The sequence below is a fragment of the Lissotriton vulgaris genome, chromosome 6, assembly GCF_964263255.1.
Source record: "Lissotriton vulgaris chromosome 6, aLisVul1.2, whole genome shotgun sequence".
NCBI lineage: Eukaryota > Metazoa > Chordata > Amphibia > Caudata > Salamandridae > Lissotriton > Lissotriton vulgaris.
Window position 1 is genome coordinate 634,872,539 of NC_141694.1, and position 22,530 is coordinate 634,895,068.

Here is a 22,530-nt window from a genome sequence, read left to right on the forward strand (position 1 = left end):
CAAAGGACATTGCAAAAGAAAAGTCAATGCCCATTAACGCATTTGACACATTTGTTATGCCATTAGCAAGTAGTTTTGAAATCCAAAGCTACTTTTGATTTGCCTACAACGTTTGGATCCAGAGGCTTCTTTCACTTCCATGTGCACATATTTGTTGCTGTCTCATCTGCTCCTGTACATTTTAAGTTATTGTACATAGTGACTAATTTTGCTGTGTAGCTTCTTACCACAGTTTATGCTTTAATTTTAGCCAGATAAGGGAACTAAGGTGGAGTTAATTTGATGTTTTATGTCTACGTTCACACAAAGGTTGGCTAAGTGGTGAAGCTGTGAATAGAAATCATATTTCTTGGTGTTACAGTCAGTAATTTAGCAAGTAGGCCACATTTCCCTATTCCAGTCATAACACTGTGCTTTTATGAGTTTCGATTACTCTTACGTTACTGCTTTTATATTTGCCATTTTATTTAACATTCCATTACTTGATCTCATATAAAGACATTTCAGAATACATTCTTGTGTATACTGTCCATTCAATACAAATAGTCAATCGGTCTAATTGTATGATTTCCACGTTACCTGTCATTTATATTTAGCATTTCCACAATGTACAAATGTTAACGTTGAAACATAACATTGTTAAGACCGGCCATGTTAAAAATGGAGGGTAAAGGAATTGCGCTGATGTGATTCCACTTTTTTCACATTTGTACAAAGATAATATTTGTGGTAAGTTTACAACTGTTATCAGTATCCACACGATGGAAATAAAGTGTTGAAATAAAACAGCGATGCCAAAGAAATAATTAAACACATCTTATAGGGTATTTGCAGTTCAGCAGATTAATATGCATAGCTGGCAAGGTTTCAGCTTGCTTAAGAGTGACATTTCCATTTTTTTAGTGTACTTATGAGTGACATTCAACAACTATTTCGAGCAAAATAAAGTAATGAAGACCAGGAAAGCATATAAATATCAGAATTTACACCCATTTGTGCAACCAAAAACTCACACTTAACTGTACCAGTCGGTAGAAAATTAGAAAAGAAAATCACAAAAAGTCGACATTTTCACCCTCATTAGTTCATAATACAAACAGCAGGTAAACGTTCTTTAGAGCTTCGCGTAATGATACCTGACTGATGCGTAAAATAAACAAAAACTGAAAAGTTATGTTAAAAGTGAATACAAATGACTTTACGCGAACATGAACAAATATTAATAGCCAGTATATCTTTTCAATGATCGCAATCCTACCTTAAAAAGTGAAGACCCGACCGCTATTCTGGCTTCGGGCGCCGTAAATAGTAAAGCACTGTAGGAGTTAGACAATGAGTGATGAAGGGCAGTTCTTAAGACTTGCCCTTTCTGCCTGGGCTGTGAGTCCTGGCCCAGACCAAACTGGAGGGGAACCGTGCTCTGCCTAATCGGTGCGTCCGTTACAACAAAGAAAGCCAAACAGTGAACACAGCTCTAACAGGCTCCGCACTGTGATGATGATGCTTTAAAATAGTTTTAAGAACATACATTGCTTTTTTTCAATATTAGGGTGATTGTGTCGGCTAAAGAAAACAAAATAAGCCTAATTCAGAAATGAAATACCAAACTGGGCTTTGTAGATTCCCAGCGAACGTCCAGCCACACAATCTTATATTTAATAAAAGCAAACCCCAAACGCTAAAGCTCTTTTTTTAAAACAGTAAATGTAGACCTACCTACATGACTCTCTCCTGCACCTAACACGGACGCTTACTGAAGAGCACCATTCTGTGAACTGCGCATTTTAGTACGTTTGAAGTTGAACTCTGCAATAGTTTTGAAGCTTCCACTAGATCTGTACCCCTTAGCAAGCAACGAATAACTTCCGATCTGGCATATGCCTGCCTAGTGAGTTATTACAGCGTAGCTGGTAATGCACTGGTAACAGAACATCATCGCGTAACCGGACACATCATACAGTTTCTTCCTGCCATGTGATCTACTGTCAGCCGAGGCTATGTGGAGATGTTTGAAATCGTGCTGTAGCCGAACATCTCTTGCCTAGAGCTGCTACGCAAATGATGATAATGGGACCCTTATTATCAGGCCATTCCCTGCAGCCTGTCACATCCTCATTCTCAGGGCCCGAGTTAAGTGCAAGTAAAGATCTGTGACCTACAGAAACGTGTGACTTTGCATTTCAGTGCGGTGATGCGGACCACCTCACTAAAATGCGATTGAGTCACGCCTGATGCGTGATACTTGACAGGACTAAATATGCTACAATTGTTAGAGTCATCGTATAGCAGTGAAGTGAGTAGGTAAGAAGACTGGAGTTCGGAAAAGTGATTGTGCTTATTGTTTGTTGCATTTTGTGGAATTGCCCTTGATTGTCAAGTGAAGTCAATCTAAAACCTGGGAAATAAAAGAGATCCTTTTACGAAAAGTGTTTAGCATAAAGTCATTGTAGAAGAAACAACCTGACCCTATAAATGCAGCTCTTTGTCATTTATGTGAGTTCACCTGTGTAATGTAGTTTCCCTATAAGCTGAAACACCTGGATGGGTGTTGGTATTGGTATGCTAAGGATTTGGATGTGCACACCCATCCAGTGAAGGAAGGCCAAGGATTCTCAAATCCAGGTGGTTATTTTGAGAGAGGACTTCTCATTGTAATAGTGTCAAGGATGACAGCCCCCTTTTCCTGAGCAGAGCATTCTTTTGTTTTTGAATAGAACTGGAGCAGATCAAAGGTGCTTACAAGCTCTTGGGAAGTTGTGGAAGGGGAGATTATAAGTAGACAGACTCAAGACAAAGATAGGGATAGTTCAGTGGTGCCTGGATTAGCCGTTGCAGTGCAGACCAAATGCCTGTCAGACGGTTGTATCTTCAAAGCCTCTTTGCATCTTAGAATGTTTCTTTTTTAGTGTGACGGCTACAGGAAGTAAGCTCCTAAGGGGGTTGTTTTCTGCCTGGACCTTTCTGTCACCAAAGCTTTGGTACGTTTGGGAATGTACAGTAACTCTGTTATAGTACCCAGCCAGCTGATATAGCAACAACAGGTTTGTAATATAAGCTGGTACCTGCCGGAGAAAGACTATGTGCAAATTCTAAAACACCTTCCAACTCATTTTTTAATTAATTTGTTAATTCAGGCACTTGTGATATAAATGCAGGAGAGATGCTATCAATGTGTGTTAGGTAAAAGTATGCTGTGATGTATAGGTTTGCACTCTATGTATATTGGACATGGCCTTGCAGTGGTCATTTTTTAAGATTACAACTGCTTGCAAAAGCCTGATCCTTTTGAGCAGAATCAGTAGATTAGAGCTTTCCATTGAAGCTGCTGAAGTGAAACATTTATTTTGTGAGATTGACTGTGAAGTCATTGATTATTTGGTGATAATCCACACGTTGCAGATATATAAAAAAAAGTGACAGATTGTGGCCTGTTATTGGGGACAGGTGAATTGGACCTTGGCAATTCTCCTGGCCCTAAGAGCACAATATCTGTCTTGCAAGTGGTAAAGCAGTACCTTTTGAAATTGTGTATCCCCAAATTTACGTATGCAGGAACAAGTGAGTGAAAAATTCTGGCTTCAGTATTAGTTCAAAAAGAAGATACTACTTACATCTCAGACTGTTGCGTAGCCAGTGTGTCGTTGGCCATAGTACAAGGAAGGAAATCACCCCCTGGCGGCTGTTTGAAGTGTTAAATACCGCAATAATTAGGTTTCAGTGACCTTCAGGCCTCTGAACCATGGTACCACTGCACCTGCTGCACTAATGGATCGTACGCCCTTGATCCCCAGCTTGGAGGGCGAGTCATTATTTCAAACACAGATTTGAGGCAGCACAAGACTATGCAGTGGACCCTGATTCTCTGCCAGCAGGCACAACTTCACAGCACAAAATGGAGTTTGTTCCATCCTCGGCACAAATAATATTATTTCCACCTTAAAAAATACACCAAAAAAAAGTCTCTCTCTCTCTCTCTCTCTCTCTCTCTCTCTCTCTCTCTCTCTCTCTCTCTCTCTCTTTCTCGTAGGGAAGCCACGACAAAAATCTGTATGCAGATGTCCCTGGGTACATAAGAACTGCAGCGGTTCCTATCATATCTCTCACCCTGCCACTCTTTCGGAGGCTCTAGACCATAACGAAATGCGGAAAATCTACTGCTTGAACCTCCCACTTTCAAGAAGGAAAGATCGATGGCCCAACCCTTTTCAGGCAACGCAGTAAGAATCTGGATCTCACTTCCGCCTCAGCTCTGGACCACCTCCTCCTCCCAGGGCTTCAAAACTAACCTCAAAGTTCTCCTCCTTCAAAGACACTTCCAAATTTAATTCATGCCCTCTCTATTATCTGAAGGAAGACCTTTTATTATAGAAAATTCTATTCTCCATGACTATGGAAGTGCCTTCCCAGTGTGTTCTTCTGGTTTGAGAGTCTGCCATTTATAGCAGTATTACCCTTTTACCTGTGTTTGGTACTCTTTTGTAACATGCACACGTCACTTTTCTCTTGCAACACACTGTTTGCTACCTCTTACATTTTGTTTGCTTTCGATACTTGCTCAAGTGCCACCATTGCCTACATAACGTTTGTTCTTGTGTTTGAGTGTCTGGCATGTATTGCAGTATTTTACCTCTACTTGAACTTTGTACGCTTTTGTAACCTGCACACATGTCACTTTTTCCTCCTGTAATGCACCGTTTGCTACCTCTTGTATTTGTTTGCTCACAATTGTCACTTTTGCCTCATGTAACTTAGTGTTTGCTTTTGTAATTTGTTCACTTGTAATGTTCTCATGTATCAGTTCTGTTCCTATTGTGAAGCGCTCTGACACCTTTGGGTAAAGTCCGCGCTATATAAAAATGCATAAATAAATAAATCCCACCCGAGCAGACTCAATGCGTTATGCTGGGGCGCAGGTTAGGCTGTGTACCAAAGAGGTTAAAATTGAGGTGAATGCCTAGAAAAGGTGCCTTGAAAATCCGCATTCCTATATGTTTCACTAAACTCGCAATTCAAAGTGGCACAAGCTGATGTAATGTACGGACAATAATGTGTAGTCATTAACATCTCTTTGATTTTTTGTTGTTGTTATTAAAACCCACATTTCAATGATGCTTGCATTTGTTTTTACCTGATGGAGCTGTTTTCTTCCAAGGAGTTTATGCTTCTATATATTGAAGAAATTCAGACACTACATCAGACTCTAAAATATTTTTAGATGCAAACTCTTAGCAAAGTAGTGAATTGTCAAGAATTCATCCTGTTAAAGAATGACTGAAGGGTTTGTAAAGTAACTTTCAGTTGATTTCATTGATGAGGTCAGGGTGGATCACATCCTGAATTTATTGCAGATTAGTCCCCATTAATCCATGGCTCAGCATTCCACCAGCTGTGAGCTTTACATTTTTTTCAAAAGGATTAGGGTTGAATTAGTTTGGATGGGAATTGAAGTCACATTTTTCTCTCTGAAGCATGCTGTTAATAAAGGCCAGTGCTCTGACAGCTCTTTCATTGGCTCGTTGCAACCTTTTGCTCTTTCCAGCGAAGTTGATGAGCGGCGGGCCGAGCTCAGCTCACTGAGCCATTGAGAGAGCCTGTATCTTTTCCCCAGACCCAAATGACTGGCTTCGGTCACTAGAAGTGTTTTAAAGTCATCCTGTAATATGTCACTCATCAGGTATTAGGAATTAAAGCCTAAAGAACATAATAACCATGCTTTGAGTGAAAAAAGAACAGCCTGTTTGTGAGGTAACCGATCAGACCCCACCCCCTAAATTTTTTTTTAAAAATACACACACGTTTTCTCTTTCATTTATCGAGTATCTCTGATAGCCGCATTTGAAGAGTATCATCGCCCTTGTGTGAACTTGAGATGTATCAACACACGTTTTATAGGCACAAGAGGAGTTGTGAAAATAACTCTCTTCTTGAATAAAGTAAAAATAATTGGCATGTTTATAGATTTTTATAGTGGAGCCTTGCAACTTCACAATATCTTAACACAACATGCTTTAGTTTGCATTTATGCGCTAATTTCCAAATAAGGCTACGTACAGCATACAGATACATGGGACCATTTTGTGTATTACCTCATTACCAGAGCGCGATATCTTGACCATGCTCTAAAAGTATGGTGAAAATATGGACTAAAGGTTTGTCGCAAAAGTCCAAGAGTGTGGTTTGGTTCAATTTATGAAGATTTATCTATTTCAAAGACTAACAAACTGTACTGCTCATTCAAAGCCTTAGTAGCTCCTAAATATTTTTCTTAATGCCAACACTATTTGCCTCCTATTGCGTTTACGTTGTAATCGGCTTCCCTTGCCCACTGACTGGTCTGTGAGAGTTTAAGAGGTAGTTCCTACCTGTAGTAGGTCTTACGTTCAAAAACAAAAAAAACGGATGCATGCTTCGTTTCTTAATTGTGCGTCGGTAATTGATGGTTGTAGTGCTGGATATGTGTTTACTTTCTGATTCACTTTTATGTTGGTGGCTACCACAAAGACTAAGTAAGTCCAGAGGCAGCCTAACACTTGGAAGCAATGTTATCTGGGTTTTTTATGGAAAGGATTATTATGTACTCAGTAGTCTTTTTAGTATGCATGGGACACTAACCAGACATCCAAAAGGAAAGTTTGCTGCTGTTCCTGTTTTTTTTCTTTTCTTGGTATTTCTGCTTCTTTTGAATTTGAATAACCACTCTGGCCACAAGCCTTTCAAAAGGCGTAGTTTTTTTTTCTAAACAAACCACCAGTGGTGGCTGGTGAAATTTAAAAGTGGTGGCTGTTGAAATTTAAAAGTGGTTGGCTGAGGGCAAGTAATTCAGTTTTTTGCATGTGAGCTACAGATTTTATATACCCACTTGCTAGCTTCAGATTACTTATGTTAAAACAAAATTAAAGGTGACAGGATTGTATAGACTTTGAAGCAGTCACTCTACATAAACTCGCATTCCAGTCCTGAGGCCTTAACATTCATTTTTTACAATGTGTATTTGCTCAGAATCAAACAGGAAGTGGAGTCAACGCAGACTCAAACCTCGCCTCCCAGTTTTTAAGTCTGTAAGCGCCTAACTGCCTCACAAAGTGGTAGTAAGTGCTACACAAATTTTGGATAACTGAAGGAGTTCTGACAGTGCTAGAACGTAAAAATGTGGAGATTGAGTCAATATACTTAAAAGCAAAACAGATTGATAGAGGATGTTGAAGTGGTGGCCTGGGGATGGTACTGTAATAAATATAAATAAGTAGCACTGCTGTGTGAAGCAAATATGAAAATTAAACATTCGTCAAGATTACCAATAAAACAATGTGTAGATATATGAGTATGCTACCTTTACTAATGTGACCGTACCTTTGGCCAGTTAATTATACTTTCCTTAAGGGTGAAGCGAGGGTAAGGGTGAAGCCGAGAGGGAAAGGAAAAGACAGAGCATTATAGACCATGGGCTGGTGGGATTGTAAAGATAAAAAAGAAATAGATGGAAAGGGAAAGAGTGAGGGGTGATTGAAGGTGAAATATTTAATTAAAACAAGCATAAGGAAAGGGATAAATGGAGAGGTAGAGAGCGTTTCCTTAACCGACTTAAGTTTTGTGCTTCACTTTGTCCCAGTCCCTCATGTACAGTGTGCTTAAACGTCTCTCTCCAACTCGTCTGGGATGAGAAAAAAAAGGCCAAGCTCCCAGCTAATTCAAGCACTACCCTTATACTGCATATAATACTAAGCAACATGAGAGAAGTGCAGGGATTGGCTGGGACATGCAAGCACAACGCTCCATTGCAGACTGATGGGGCTGTGTCTTTGCTGATGCAGATTATGGTAGCTTTCAATGAGGAAGCCTGAACTGCGCATGTCAGTCTGGCTAGAGCAAAAATGCTGGCTAGTCTGACATGCGCACCTCAATTACAGCCTCAGCTGCTCGTCCCATCCATTTAGAACTCTGTTGCCCGGCTCCATAAGGAAATAAAATTAATGGCGGATGTAATTTGCCAAATGAGCCTGATAGCGTCTCACAGCCGTCGAGGGGGGGTCAACACCAGGGCTGGACTGGCTACCGGCTGTTTTGGGGTGCTGCCGAGCTGGGGGCTAATTTCACTGCGGTGGGGGCTGATTTCGTTGATGAGGACCTGCGTGTGTTTCGAAATAAACAAAGCAAAACAAATTGTTTTCTGCACACGCAGGTCCCCTACAAAATCAGCCCCTATCTCGGCAGCACACCAAATGCCCGGTAGCCAGTCCGGCCCTGGTCAACACCCCTGCGTCATTATGAACGTACCGCCGCTGCAAGCGACTCATAAAAAGAAGAAAAATAGAACAGTGAGGATCAACTTTCTTTTGCTATGCAAAAGTGTCCAATATCTTTCTTTATCTCGCCTTGTATATTATCCATATCTTCAAAACGTTATTTCCACATGTCCTTGTTTAAGTTTGTAAATCAATTATTATGGTCCTAATTAAAGCCAGAATGTAAAAATAGCATGTGTCAAAACAACAAAACAATATGTCAGTCGTTGTTAATATCATATAATTTCATGTATTCTCTCATTCTGAGTGAATGCAAAATGGCAATAAATAGAAATAATGAGTTTCAATGTGCCAGCTTTCCCATGGCAGCTGGTAGTCAGCTACAAAGATGATATTAGCCAGTGACGTTCATTGTCTGCTGTCAATCAATTGTAGCAAGAAGCAGGATGGAAGAAAAAGTGGAGTATTCATGTAGTTCGTCTGTGTGCCCTAAACCTTGTAGTTTGTGCTTATTAAAGGTTTTAATCGGGTATTCATATAGGCTCGTATATGACCAGCTTAATTTCTGCTTGAAGCAGCTTAATTGTGCCCATTCTTGTTGTGACAATCTCTTATGTTGTGTAAATTGTCAAAACAATTCCATTGAAAGGTTAAGCAAAATCCTAAAGGCCTCATATGCAGACATTAACTCCTTATAAGATCGATGATGCTTGTTTGTTGCAACCAAAAATAAAGGATTTCTCTCATTAAAAGAAAATGCTGAGAAACAAGGGCAAATTCAAATCTGTTTCATAAATACTGTCATGGAAGCATATTTAAATTTTGGGAAAAAATCTGAAAAAGTTCACAAATCTGAAAAACTTTTGAACTTAAGTTCAAGAGTTAAGACCACTTTCCAGGTTTGACCTTTGAGACAGACAATTTTATTTCTTATTCAGAAAAATCATACATAATATACATACAAATAAAGGCTTTTGGTCAGCAGGCTGTATCTATTAGTCTGTCAAATTGTCATGCTAATTTTACTTCAGTCCACCACAGCATACAACATGGGGCAATGGTTCTCCCCACTTTACCCGTTAGCTACTTGCATGTTGAGTGACTGCATAAAGCTTGTGCACATTGTTCACATCCACCCGACAATAGTTAATTTCTCTTCAGTTACAAAACTGACTCAAAGTTTTCCTTTTAATTTAGTAATTTTTATTTTAACTTTAAAGTTTCAGGTGATGGCTTAATGTGATTTAAAACATTTTCATGGTGTAGGCTTGCGGTAAAAAATAAACAAAGCGACGACTTGCCAAAGTCAAACCTATAGGCATTGCCAGTGCTTTTTTATAATTGAGTTCCCATTTTAAATATGAATCCCCCATTCAATTTTTATCTATTTCTGCCAAAATATCAAAGGCAAGTGTTAAATTATTTTCAGTGTTTTCAAGTGCAGTTGTGTGGTGACTTGGATCGGATATTCCCATCTACCTCATGTTTAGAGTTAAGTGTGTTCACGTATTTTTAACCTTAGTATGGTAACCAGTTACATGATTATTCAGTGTAAACTTTTTTACTTCTCATCCACTGTGGGAGAAGGCAGGACATATTTAACTGTTGGTGTAGCTATAGACAGTTGTTTTATTTTGCCTAAAAATCATTGTTCTTGAGAAAATGTAAATTAGGTAGGCAACAAACCCAAACTGAGCATGATATTATGGCAAAAATATGTTCCTGATCATATCTATGGATATGCAAAAATGGGTATGCTCATTATACAACTTTCATACACAGGCACTAGAAATGTGACTAAACGTTCTTTTATTTCAGCTGACTTTCAGGACACATTATAAATGCACATTTTGATAAGCACAAATTGATGCAGGTTTCAAATGCATGTCAATAAATTACAGGAGGCAAGGAGTGTCATTGATAATTGTACTAATGTAATGGCTGTTCTTATCCACTAATATGAGCAAGTGACATTGAAATGAAATCACAAAAGGAAGAGCTGCCCTTAACCTTGCCCTTCCTCTGCTTGCTCTTCATTTGAAATCACACAACGTGATACACAAAAGAACAAACACAATACCAAAAAGAAAACAGACCTAAGCAAAACCCTCTTGATGTTCAATGCAAAGAGTGTTCAAATATGTATGTATAAAGTATACATTCTTGGATATCTCAATTCCCATAAAAAACAATTATGTTAAATTAATTCAGAGCGTGGATTTAGAAATCATTATGGTATTGCTATGCACTTGTATTCCTAGTGAGAGTTATGATATAGAGTTAGTTTTAAGGGGGTGGTGGGTTCGGGTTCGTTTTTAGGCACTTGGAGGGTTCATGTTAGTTTTTAGGGGTTGGGAGGAGATCGAGTTTGTTTGGAGGGAGTGGGAGGCTTCAGGTTAGTTTTTAGGGGCTAGGAGGGTTTGTGTTCGTTTTTAGGGGGTGGGGGAATCGAATTTGTTTTAAGGGGGTGGGCGGGTTCGTGTTAGTTTTAAGGGGGTGGGAGGGGATCAAGTTCATTTTTAGGGGTGGGGTTTCACTTTAGTTTTTAGGGAGAATTTGTGGTTCAGTAAGTCGTGGTTCTTTACTTAGTGGTTTTGATTGGGTTGTTGTTTAGCCTTCGTGGTTTAGGCACTCGTGATTTAGGAGGTAGTGGTTTAATCATACAACCCTAGCCACTCAAATGCAAAGCCTGATTTAGTATTATGGGCCTGATTACGATCTTGCTAGATGCAATACTACGTCACAAATATGAGGGATATCCCATCCGCCAAATTACAAGTTCCATCCGATACAATGGAATTGTAATTTGGCAGACAGGATATCGGCACGTTTGTGATGGAGTATCCCATTCGTCAATATCTTAATGAGGCCACTTGTCTCAATTCACGGGAATGTGTGCCTCAAGTACCATCACCGATGATATGATCACCCAATAATATATTGTGTTCTGTGTTACATTTGCAAAAGTTACACATATTATGTTTTGAAAAAAATACACAAAGTTGATTCATGCCCATGGTTTGTGCCTTCTTTCATTTGGCAAACGTTTTTAAAGCAGTGCTTGATCATGCTGTTTTGCTTGGCTTGGGGTATGGGTTTTGTATAAAATCCTGTGGGTGTTTGTGTTGTTCCCACCCTTTATCCTCCACTTTACAAGCATTATTAGGGCTTGGATGCAAGGCAAAAAAATGCAATTTAGTGCTGCACTCGTGGCAACATCTGAGCTAACATGTTGCTGATTTTCTAAATCGTTGCATGTCCCATTTGAAAGGAAAAGAACATCCAAGGTAAAGCCTGGGTCACTGTAAACATGTGGCAATGGAGGATTAAATCATGCGGCACGGTTCACTTAATTATACAGCAAGAAAGGGCAAAATATGCAACATGATGTGGCACATTATGTGGAAGTATTATTGCATTCATTTGTCATTTTAACATATAAATTCTGTCTGGGCAAAGGTTTCACCATATTACTACCAGTTTAACACCTGAATACGATGATCATTCCCAATTAGCATTTGCATTGGCCTGTCTTGGTGCAGTACAGATGTTGTGCCTTTTTAGTAGCTTTTGATCCGTTTGAGCTGTGCGTTTAATGTGCAGGTTAAATTATGCAGCAGAAGGCAGATCATTTGAAAAGTGTTTCAATAATTATATGTAAAATTCCAAATAATCGAATGGTTCCACTTTAATGGATATCCCACCTGTCAGTTTTCAACCACTTTCGCAAACTACTGTAGCCCATCATGGAACCGTGAGTGATACAACGTTCCTGTCCTCAAATAAATGTCATATTTCTGTGTATGTTTCAGTAAAGCAAAATAAATACTGCAAACTTGTCTTTGAGTGTGTGCGCGTGTGCAACTGCACGAATAAATAAATACTTTAGGCTTGTCGGGGCAGATTTACAAGCTCCTTGTGCGACTTTTGCGTCATTTATAACATGGGAAAATTTACGCAAAAGTGGCGCAAGGGGCTTGTAAATCTAACCCTGTATGCTTGTCTTAGTAAGCGGGTGTGTACTCGGGCAAACGTCTACAAGATAACTGAATCTTTGAGGTCTCACAGTGGCATCCTTTAATGTCAATGCCTATTAACAATGGTGCAATCCTACAAACTCATTTTAGAAACACGTGTACGTTGTCCCCATTTCAAACTGTCAATACGAGTTCGTTTAAATACTGTACAAATAATTGCTGTTGAAATAATGTTTTTCACCTTCCTCTCGTCACTGAGAATAAGTGATTAATCAGTATTCACGGCATTATTGATAGCATCCAGACCTCATTTATTTAAATCACTCCAAGTTCCATTCTGATGCATGTTAATATGCATTGTGCATTACATCCGCACGTGTTGGTTTGTCTTATTTGAGCAAGGACTTGTGTTTGACAGTGTCGTGAAGCATGCATGTACTTTGACCAGGATGCAACACTGGCAATATTTCTCTTAGCGGTCTCAAAATTAGCTGACCTTGGACTTTTTAGGGGTTGCTTTGTTTTACACTAATGATTACACCAGCCTTATTCACAATGTTTATAATAGAGATTTACTCAGAGAAGGAGAGGTAAATTACATAAGCGCTAGAAAAATCATTTAAATGTGTGAAACTACCTAAAGTATGAATTCTTTGTTTGCCACCTAAATGTGTCGAAGCAGGCATTTCCAGACGAGTATCACAACTGTGATCTTAGACAGATTTACAATATAGATGAGATAAACGTATATCTATAGTCAGAGATTAATTGCTTGTTACTTTAATTCGAAATATTTAATCATGGATAGATGTAGTAAATTTACATTTACACATGCCCTTTTGTGCCACACAAGGACCTTTGCACTTTTAAACTTTTTCTTATTTTTCCCATCAGAAAATGTTTCTCACTTTTGAGAAACTGCCCCCCGTACAACCTCCAACATTTTGAAGTTTTTTTCTTCTCCATTCCCACAATACAGACTTACTCCGACACTTGACAGGAATGCATCTCTGACTATTTCTAGGGTGAGAAAATGCCTGTCAGAAGTTAGTGAGTTCCCAAAGCCAAAAATGTGCACAAAGTTCGGTGTTTATCTACTTAGGCATATCTTTTAAGCTCTGGAATGCTTAAAAACGCCCCTGGAAGCATATTTACTCGCACATCCAACTAGATATTAGTAAAACCATGTAAGAGTGTAAATTCACATTTTTCATGAATACAAGGATTGAGGGACAGAGTTTCAAGCCCGTTGCGCCATTGCGTCATTTTTGTGACGCAGCAGCGGCGCAAAAGATGCGCCATGGTGCGGGGTACTTACAACTTGATGCATCTGGGAGATGCGTCACGTTGTAAAGCCCTGCGCCATAAGGAGGCGCTCTTGCGCGGGGGGGGAGGGCGTTCCGGCGCAGGAACGCCTCCTAAAAGTGGCTGAGTGAAATCTACAAGATTTCACTCAGTCACTTTTGGGCCCATGCTGCGTCAAAACCCTGCGCCTGCTTGAAGCAAGCATAAGGATTGATGCAGCATTGTAACAATAGGGCCCCCTAGAGCATTGCCGGAGCTGCATCACGCTTGCAACGCAACTCCAGCAATGCGCCGCTTTTACGGCACAGATGCGTTACACATTTGTGCAGTTTTTGCCCCATGGTGCGCCGCATTTTAAATGCGGCACGTCCATCGTGGCGGAGGCATGGCACACAATAACTGGCGCATCCCTGCTGATATGCAGGGATGCGCCAATTATTGCAAATCTGCCCAGCAGTACTTACCTTTTATTTAGGCCCTTTGAAATTATACCTTACTGAAATTAATAGTGCAACTAATAAGGGGCACCACTCAATGAGGTTTAGATTAATTCAGAGAAGACTACATGGCAATAACAGAATCGATTTATGATTCTGTCAAAATCATTTAGCTGGTGATGCCTTTTACCTTAGTGTTAGACACAGTGTGAAGTTAGGATCGAAAGATTATAAAGTCCAGTGTGATCTTCAAGGCAAGAGTTCACCATTTACTTTTCAGATGGAGTTTTTAAATAATTAATGCAAATTCCAAAGGCATGTGTTAAAATTTTAAAAAGTTTCCAGGACTGAAACTACCTTAGCTATAGGCTTACAAGTGGTAGGTCTCATGATGTGTAAAGGTATGCCATGCCAGAAAGTATAAAGAGCTTTCTGGGCTTGTGTTAAAATAGGATATCTGAAAATGATATTAAGTTTTCAAACCAAAATTGTGATTTGATGAAAAATAGGAATGTCAACAGTGCTGCCTCGAAAATAAGATTACATGTATTTGTCACTGGACACCATCACCAACTAACATCTCAAGAACCCTAATGGGATAAAGTGGGAGCCATCTGATTCATACACCATTATAAGGTTTATATTTATGATTGGTTTAATCCAATCTTCTCTCCTCATTTGTAATAATAATTACTTAACTAATTGTGTGTCCTCTTTGCTCCCCTTTTTATTACTATTTCAAGGTACCATTTTCTATTACTTAGATTATGGATACTCTAACTTTCTCTCATGGGCCAAATTTACAGTGTGGTTTGTGACCAAGGGCATGGGGGTGGGGTCAGCGGGGGGGCGGCGTCTGTAGGGACGGGGCTAGAGTTTTAAAAAGCCTTCTTCTATGTTTACTGCCGGACTCACTGGAAATGTAGAAGGCAAGATCCATGGGCCGCCAATAAAGGCCTGCCGGGTCACTGGCAGTCCGCGGTCCGTACTATAAGTACCACGGACATAGATCATCTATTAGAGCAACAGTAACCATGTATCAAATGAAATAAAATCAGCATTTACACCACTTCAAAGATGGATCATGAACCAAAGATCTCTAACAGACAGATAAGCACTGTGCGAAAGATTCTACTTCCTTTCGTCTTACGATATGACCTCCTATGGTGAACATGCCTATGTTCCTCCTATACTTTCATCAAACTAACCCTGCCCCAGCAGATGTGAAAAGAGCTGTGCAATTGCAAATTCAAAACTTGCTGTGTGTCAACTTCCTTTTCTCCAGGGTAGACTCACTGACTACAGTCCTTAATGGTTCTCTGAGGTTACTGATAATGGCAAACTCTGCTTCCTGCCATGCCTTCCCTTTGAAAACATTGACCACCAACTCCTTTTCAATATCCTCCCAGCCTACAAGGTCACAAAACAGTTCCTAGCTGAATTAACCTCCTCTCACCAGGATAGCACAATAACATACCTGAAGGTAGTTTGCTGAATTGAATTTTGTAGATATGGGATGCTCTAACGTTACATTCTTGTTACATTTATCAACATTTTCATATCAAGACCGTGAGAGTTCTGCTAATAATCCAAAACATCTCACGGTTTCAATGGACTCTAACATAACCCACCTGAAACAATAGCCTGGACGTCATCCAGTGATGGCAGTCTGCTGTGTATCTCAAGCATAACCCTATCAAAATCAAGTTAATTCTCATTAGTCTTCTCATCTCCGGCACTGCCCGGAATGTCATCCAATGATTTTTTGATGTGTCCCCCAAGCAAATAAAAAACCTTAATGACTGACTCGAACATTATCCAGTCATGGATATCTGTTTTACATCTCAAGCTTAACACCTTGGCTGCTAGGTGTTTTCCTCTGCTGTGCTGGGAATTGCTATTTTCCTTTATTCATGACGAGCCCAGCTCGGCATCAGCGTGCGAGCTGAGTGTGGAAGGGGTTAAGTCTATCAAAATCAAGTTTAATTCCCATCAATCTTACCATCTCCACCCCCAGGTCGAAGACGGGTTCAGCAACTTGCATCCACAAAGATTCTACTAAAATCTGTTTACCAATACAAATTGGCAGTTTTTTCCATTGATTTCTTCCTCTCAGCCAGATTATACTCTTCCATGCCATCCACATCCTAAATTCCTTGCTCTTTGGGCTCTCAGAATCTACCCTCATTCCTTGAAAGTCGTTTTCTGTAATACTATAGTCTGTAATACAGTAATATTCTATTCAGCGATCAAACTCTATTCATACTCTAGTCAGCGACTAAATCACCTACAATATGCACCCAATTACTGCTTTAGATCTTTTATCAGCTATCTACACCAGAAATCCCTCCGCAAAAACATTAAAACTAGAAATGTCCTCAAGCCAAGGACAGTAAAGACAAGAAGGCTGAACTTCTTTAATGGCGTTAAAATTTGGAACAACCTTATATTTAATCTGAGGCTGTTCATGTCTCACACCTTAAAGGAAAAACTGAAGTCCTTCCTTTTCTTCTACCTCCTGCCCAAGCACCCAAATCTCCCATGCCTCAACAATACTCACCTTTGTTGAAGCTATTGAATGTTGTAACTAACTACGCTAATGTAACACCATCATCAAGATTTTATAAATATACTCTCTTGCCTATCTAGGAGACTTTGCTTCCACAATGCAAGCCCCCAAAAAAATGAAATAAAGTTGGAAAGTGAATATCTCTGGGCAGCATAAAATGGTGTGACGATTACTTCCTACACAAGATGCAAAGCACCCACACTCATAAATGTGCCAGTGGTCTGTGCAGCACTTGTCTCTGATTCCAAGACTCTACAGAGGCTGCAGCCCCAGAGAATGCAGTGAGTTCTGAACGTCTGATCAGTAAGAGGTGGTGAGATAAGCCTCAGTTCTAAATGGTGTAGGATGATCAGACATCCCAGATTTGTCCAGATAGGTCATTCTTTTTAGAAATGTCCCAGCATCCTGATATATTTCAATAAATCCAAAACACCCTTGTTTTTGCAGACGGTCAGGAGAGTGTGTGTATTAGTTAAAATGCTGTGTATGCTAACATTTGCAATGACCTTCTAAATCACACAATAGACAGACGTTCACTCTGCTAATGCACTAAGTCACTTCATTATGCAACATAGCAGGTATTAAAGAGGGATGAGGATGTGGAGGTGGAAACAGTCAGTTAAAGCCCAGGCTCATAAGCCTTTCTCCGGGCTTCAACACAACATAGGTGATGATGGGTGAGGGGAGGGAGAGGTGGCATTTAATCAACTTGTATTCTTTTTTTTTTTATTAAATAGCCGTTAAACATGCTTTGCAAAATTGTAATAGTTTAATTGTTTCTGACAATGGATCCCTAATGTTGTATTTTTAGTTACTTGTGTAGGGAATAAAATAATTCCCATTTCAGACCTATAAGCATCACTTCAGCATTGAAGTTCTTTGGCTTATCCTCTCTGACCATTATCATTTGCTTTCTGGCACTTGTGGCTGTGTTTTGTATCGATAAAAAAGAAAAGACCACAAGTCCCATAATGCTCAGAAAATCCAGTTGAAGATGCTGCTCCTCTGACATTGCAACCAGCAAAGTTCTTTATCTCACCATGGGCGAGACAAACCTTCTGACATGGCACAAAACATAGCCTCTGAAACTGCTCTTCAGTGTCCGTATACGTAGCCTGTCTTATAGATATATGTGATAGGCCCACGTGCTTCTCCTTTGTTAGAGGGTGCTTTCACTGTAGTCCCTTTGCTTACATGATAGAACACAACATTTACTCCTACGTCTGTGTTCATGGCCTGTCTAAGATTTTGGGTTTGAAAATCTGGCCATCCTAAAATGGCGGTGAGGTGTCTGCTTAAATACATGCATGTTGAGTGTACTAAGGATTATAGTTTGGCTACCACACGGTCAAGACCGTAACCATACTGAAGTGAGTGAATAGAATATTGAAATGTAATCAATTGGATTGCCTTGGGGAGAGAACGGAGTAAAGGTAAGCAATATCCAGAACACAGTCTGCGAGACCAGGTATCAACTTAACCTTAATATTTGGTATCCATTTTTTTAAGCCAAATGTATATGCTTCTATCTTTTGTTAGGAACTGTAGCTAAGCTATGTTTTAAGCAGCACGGACCCTGTCCAGATGTGTGCCTGCCGATACAACATTTCTGTTTAATTGCATTCACACGAAGTGCCGCAAATTTGTCTGTCCATTTTGTGTATAATTTATTGCATCAGAAGGCTTAGTACATTTTCTTAGTTAAAATAGATTGAGCCGAGGGAGATCTGCTCATCTCCCCACATACAATTCTCTTTCCATCCCCTCATTCTTTGCCCAATTATAAAATAAAGTTTTAATTTGGTTGTTGACAGGTTGATTTATTTGCTTTTGTATTTTGAAGCAGAATAAAATCAATCCTTAAATTAGGCACATTGTATCCAATCTGATTAAAATATTTATTTTAATCAGGTTGAGCATATCATTTGTATTCATTGGTATTTTCTTCAAATTAGAGTGACATCTTGCGTTATCATTCTTGGATCTGTTACAAACGTGGGCAGTCATTACGGACATTCTTAGGGACAGTGTAAAATCAAATATCCCCTATGCGCTTTAAGCTTAAAGGCCTTTTACGTGGGTGAAAGCCAACTTATTCACAGATGAGATGTTCCTTGCTCTGTAGATCAGGATTTGCTTCTCATTTCCAAAAAGTAGATGGAAACTCTTTGTTGTAATAAACACTTATTTTGGGAGTTTTACTTTATAACGTTTGTATTTCATTTGGTTAATTATGGTGTTGACCTGGCCCAGTGGAAAGCCGGGAGATCATATCTCATAACAGGGCAAACCAGTGTAGTAGATATGTTGTCCTGAGAGTTGAGATGGGGTTTCATTGCAGTAATGTGTAGCAGCCCCTGTGTTCATCGACACTCAGTGGTCCAAACTTTATTGAACCTTCAGTAGCATCGATTATATACAGAGCTTGCAAACGGTTGAAGAGCGGTGTGCATAAAAACAAGTTCTAAGCATTCTGATTACTATTACTTTACAATTTTCTGATAAAATCTAAAGACACAAAATTGTTAGTATTTCCTAGTAAAATATGGGGAAATTTACATTCAGTGCAAAATTGTGGTGGGCAGTAAATGCTTCAGCTTAGCATTGAAAGGAATATCGGAATCTATGGATCACTTTCTGGGAGAATGTTCTTGTACGGCTCCATGAAAAGAGACCTGTGCTCCCCCTGAGAAAGCCAGTCTTTCCAACAGACCACACTTAGAAAATAATGTGATTATTTTCTAGCTATTGTAATATTGTTGGCCGTTGATATCTTGCCTGGTCAATCATCCCTCTAAAAATCTATTAATTAAGCAGACCAAATAAGGTATAATTCAATTGTTGGAGGTAAGAGTCTTATACTGGGATGCATCAGTGTTTGGACAAAATATTGAGTCAAGCATATTGTCAAGAATACCGAGACCCAACATTTTGCGAAGGTAAGTTTCCATGGTTAAGCAAAGTTTAACAATACTTAAATTCACATATATTTACCGTCTCTCTCTATATATATATATATATATCTACAAGGCACGTTGCTGTGGGAATTAAGAATATTAAATCTATACTTGCCTATTTTAACTTACTTTCTTGATGTTTAGGTCCTCGATGTTTTTGTCTCAGAATTCTGTCCACGCGATATTACAGCATCAGTATTCTATCAGGCAACCATTGAGGTCACAAAAGAAACATTCATGGCAATAATTTTTTTTTATTGAAGACACTTGTAGTTAAAGGTAATTTAGAAGATTGTGTTATGCTTTTCTGCTTAAAAAAAAAAAAGTGAGGCCCTGCTGACTTTTTTTACGCCTTATACTCAAATACCTGCAGTTAGAACCCATCTTTCCCTAAAACACAATGCGAAAGATTCAGAAAACAATCTGCATACCCTCAGAACTAATATGATGACAGGCCTATTGCTGAACAAAATAGAGGGGTCTATGTTTGTGCTTTTAGAAGGGCATTTTTCATTGTTCTTTCTGGGTGATGACTCAGTCGCCTAGATGAGAGAGGCATTGATGGTGTGGTGGATGTGTGATGCCATATCTTGGATGGCTAGCTTCAACAGCTTGAATAGGAAAGGGCTCAGGGGAGATGAAATAGTGTTCAACTTACATTCAGGTATGAGCATGTTAGTGAATTAGACTGTGGCAAAGGATGAACAGTCAAAGCGTGGTGTGCCCATGTCGTGCAGTGGGTTTTCTAGGTGGTAGTGAAGCAGAGGATAGCAGTTGGTGATGAGAAAGCAGCCAGAATGGAAAGACTAAGATTCAGCAATGTGCTAGTGCAGACCGAGTGACGGGCCTCTCGACTGATTGAGGAGGTGGCATTGTGGTTGTAGTACAGAAGAGCCTTATAATTCCTTTGAAGATCCTGAAAATCAACTGTGGTGTCCCTAGCAAGTGTTTCAATGTGGTGTGTCATATATGAGTGCCTGTTTCAAAATACTGGGATGATTTACCCTCGTAGAGTGGCTTTTTACTTGATTTAAGCCTGGTGTCATTTGCCAACTGTATAAATATAAGGTTGGAACATTTTGTGATATCCAAGTGTATTGTGCACCACACATTAACAACAGCTAAATTGATTATTTCTGCTGTTCGCTAAGCTTCCATACATGCGCTTGAAACACAAAACAAGAGAAAAGGTGGCATGGTTTACTATCGTGATTCAATTCTGGATGGACTGCTGTAGTTACTATTACCTGTTTCTGCCAGAAGTAGTAAGAAAGACATTTCAGGTTTAACAAATGCTTTTGCCTGAGCCCAAGTGACCCCACTGGAGATTATATGAAATACTGTGATTAGGAAACCTGACATAACACATGAAGGCATTCAGATACATCTTTTATGTGATGTTGGATCACGATATACCCGGGCAACCAGTTTTGTGGGGCCCACCTGTTATGGGGAGACTACCCAAAAAAAATACCAGCATTACATACCTGTGTTATAACCTGCATTTCTTCTCTCCAATGGCGTTATGCATTGGAGAGTCCATGTTGACTGTCACTGGCAGTTAGTCATGAGCTGAGTTATCTAGAACACCTGCTCCTGGTGTGTCTGCTGTACACTCTTGTACCTGTACTTACTGAAAAAAGCTTCAGAGTGGCTCCTCCGATACAGCGGCGGAGCATCCCCCCCCCCCCTGCCAGCAGCGTACAAAACTTGGGTTTATTATCGTTTTATTTTGTTTCCCGACTGAGTGTTGGGGGCGAGGCCAGTGAGATGACAGGCACCGATGGGAAGTGTGTATGCCTGTGACGTGGGTAGAGTGAGGGACCTGAGACTCTTTCGGGTTAAAGAAGGTTTTATTTTTAACAATGGGTTCCGTTTGCAGAAAGTAAGTCTCTCACGGGCAAATCCGGATTGATCCGTTATGGCTCCTGACTTCTACTGGTCTTGAGGGGAAAGGTATCCTCTCCCGTCCGGGTTAGGGTCTTGGTCTGTTCGTTTTCTCTCTCGAGGGTCAGGGAATGTACGGCACCCAAAAAAAAACAAGGAAAGGACCATTAAGATTCACAGTCTCCTTTTGATACGCCCTGGGGAACCCGGTAAGTGAGGGGGCACCGCGGTTCAGACTCGTGCAGTACAATCCAAAATCGTGAGGTACATTGTGGGAAAAGGGTGCAGGGAAAAGGAGGTAGACGAGGAAAAAGAGAGGAGGATATTTACAACTTTATATACAAAAGTGTTGGCAGCTTTATCCTGATCTACGGAGGCACAACACCCCACTTCCCCACCCAGTTCGCAAACCGCTGCCGTACCTGTCGCAGCCACACTTCTCCCTCAGGAGTGTGGCATGGCGAATCGTAGAGTCGTTGGCCTCCTGGCTTGTCCGCTTCTCGTCTTCCTCCTGTCAGCGCTTCTCTCTCCTTGTCCTCCGTTCTCCTCGAAACTCCTTTGTCTTCCTCCTCTGTGTCGTCACACGCCAGACGATTTCCTTCCTGGGTTTTCACCACTGCGATATAGCCCACGTCATGTGAGGGCGTGGTTTCCTCCTTGATGTACGCCCAATTAAAGGTGCTGTTTTCTTTATCCTCGGTGTCTGACGTTAGCTGCCAGGACTCGCGATCATCCTGAAGGGACGGAGGGGAGGGATCAGTGACCCACCATTTAGTGAAGGAGTCGTCTTCTTCTACCCGGCGACCCTCCTGATTACACTGCTGCATTGGCCAAGAGACTCAGGCTGGCCAAACCGTCAAGCAAACTGAAGCACTCTATAACTGCAGCAAAGCACAGGCTCCCAGTCTCCCTGGGAGTGCAAATCATCAGCGCTCAGGCCAATCCTGAAGCTGCTCTCATGCTTGAGAGCAGCATTAGGATTGACTGCAGGTGAGAATGGGAGCCTCTGCCTGCAGTGGAGCCACAAGAAGAGCAGAACACCCCAATGCGGCAGGCTGATGATAAGTTCTTTTTCTCCTTTTTTCGTCTCCCCTCCTCCACACCCCTCACCTCTTCCTCTGACACTGGCTTCTACTGTAAAGCCTAGAGACAAAC

At 40.3% G+C, this 22,530-nt stretch overlaps 1 protein-coding gene across 1 annotated transcript in view; it reads left to right on the top strand.

Moving 5' to 3' along the window:
- Window positions 1–22,530, top strand: part of LOC147707802 (ephrin type-A receptor 7) — a 190,433-nt gene that overhangs the window by 134,214 nt on the left and 33,689 nt on the right. The gene's annotated exons all lie outside the window — the stretch shown is intronic.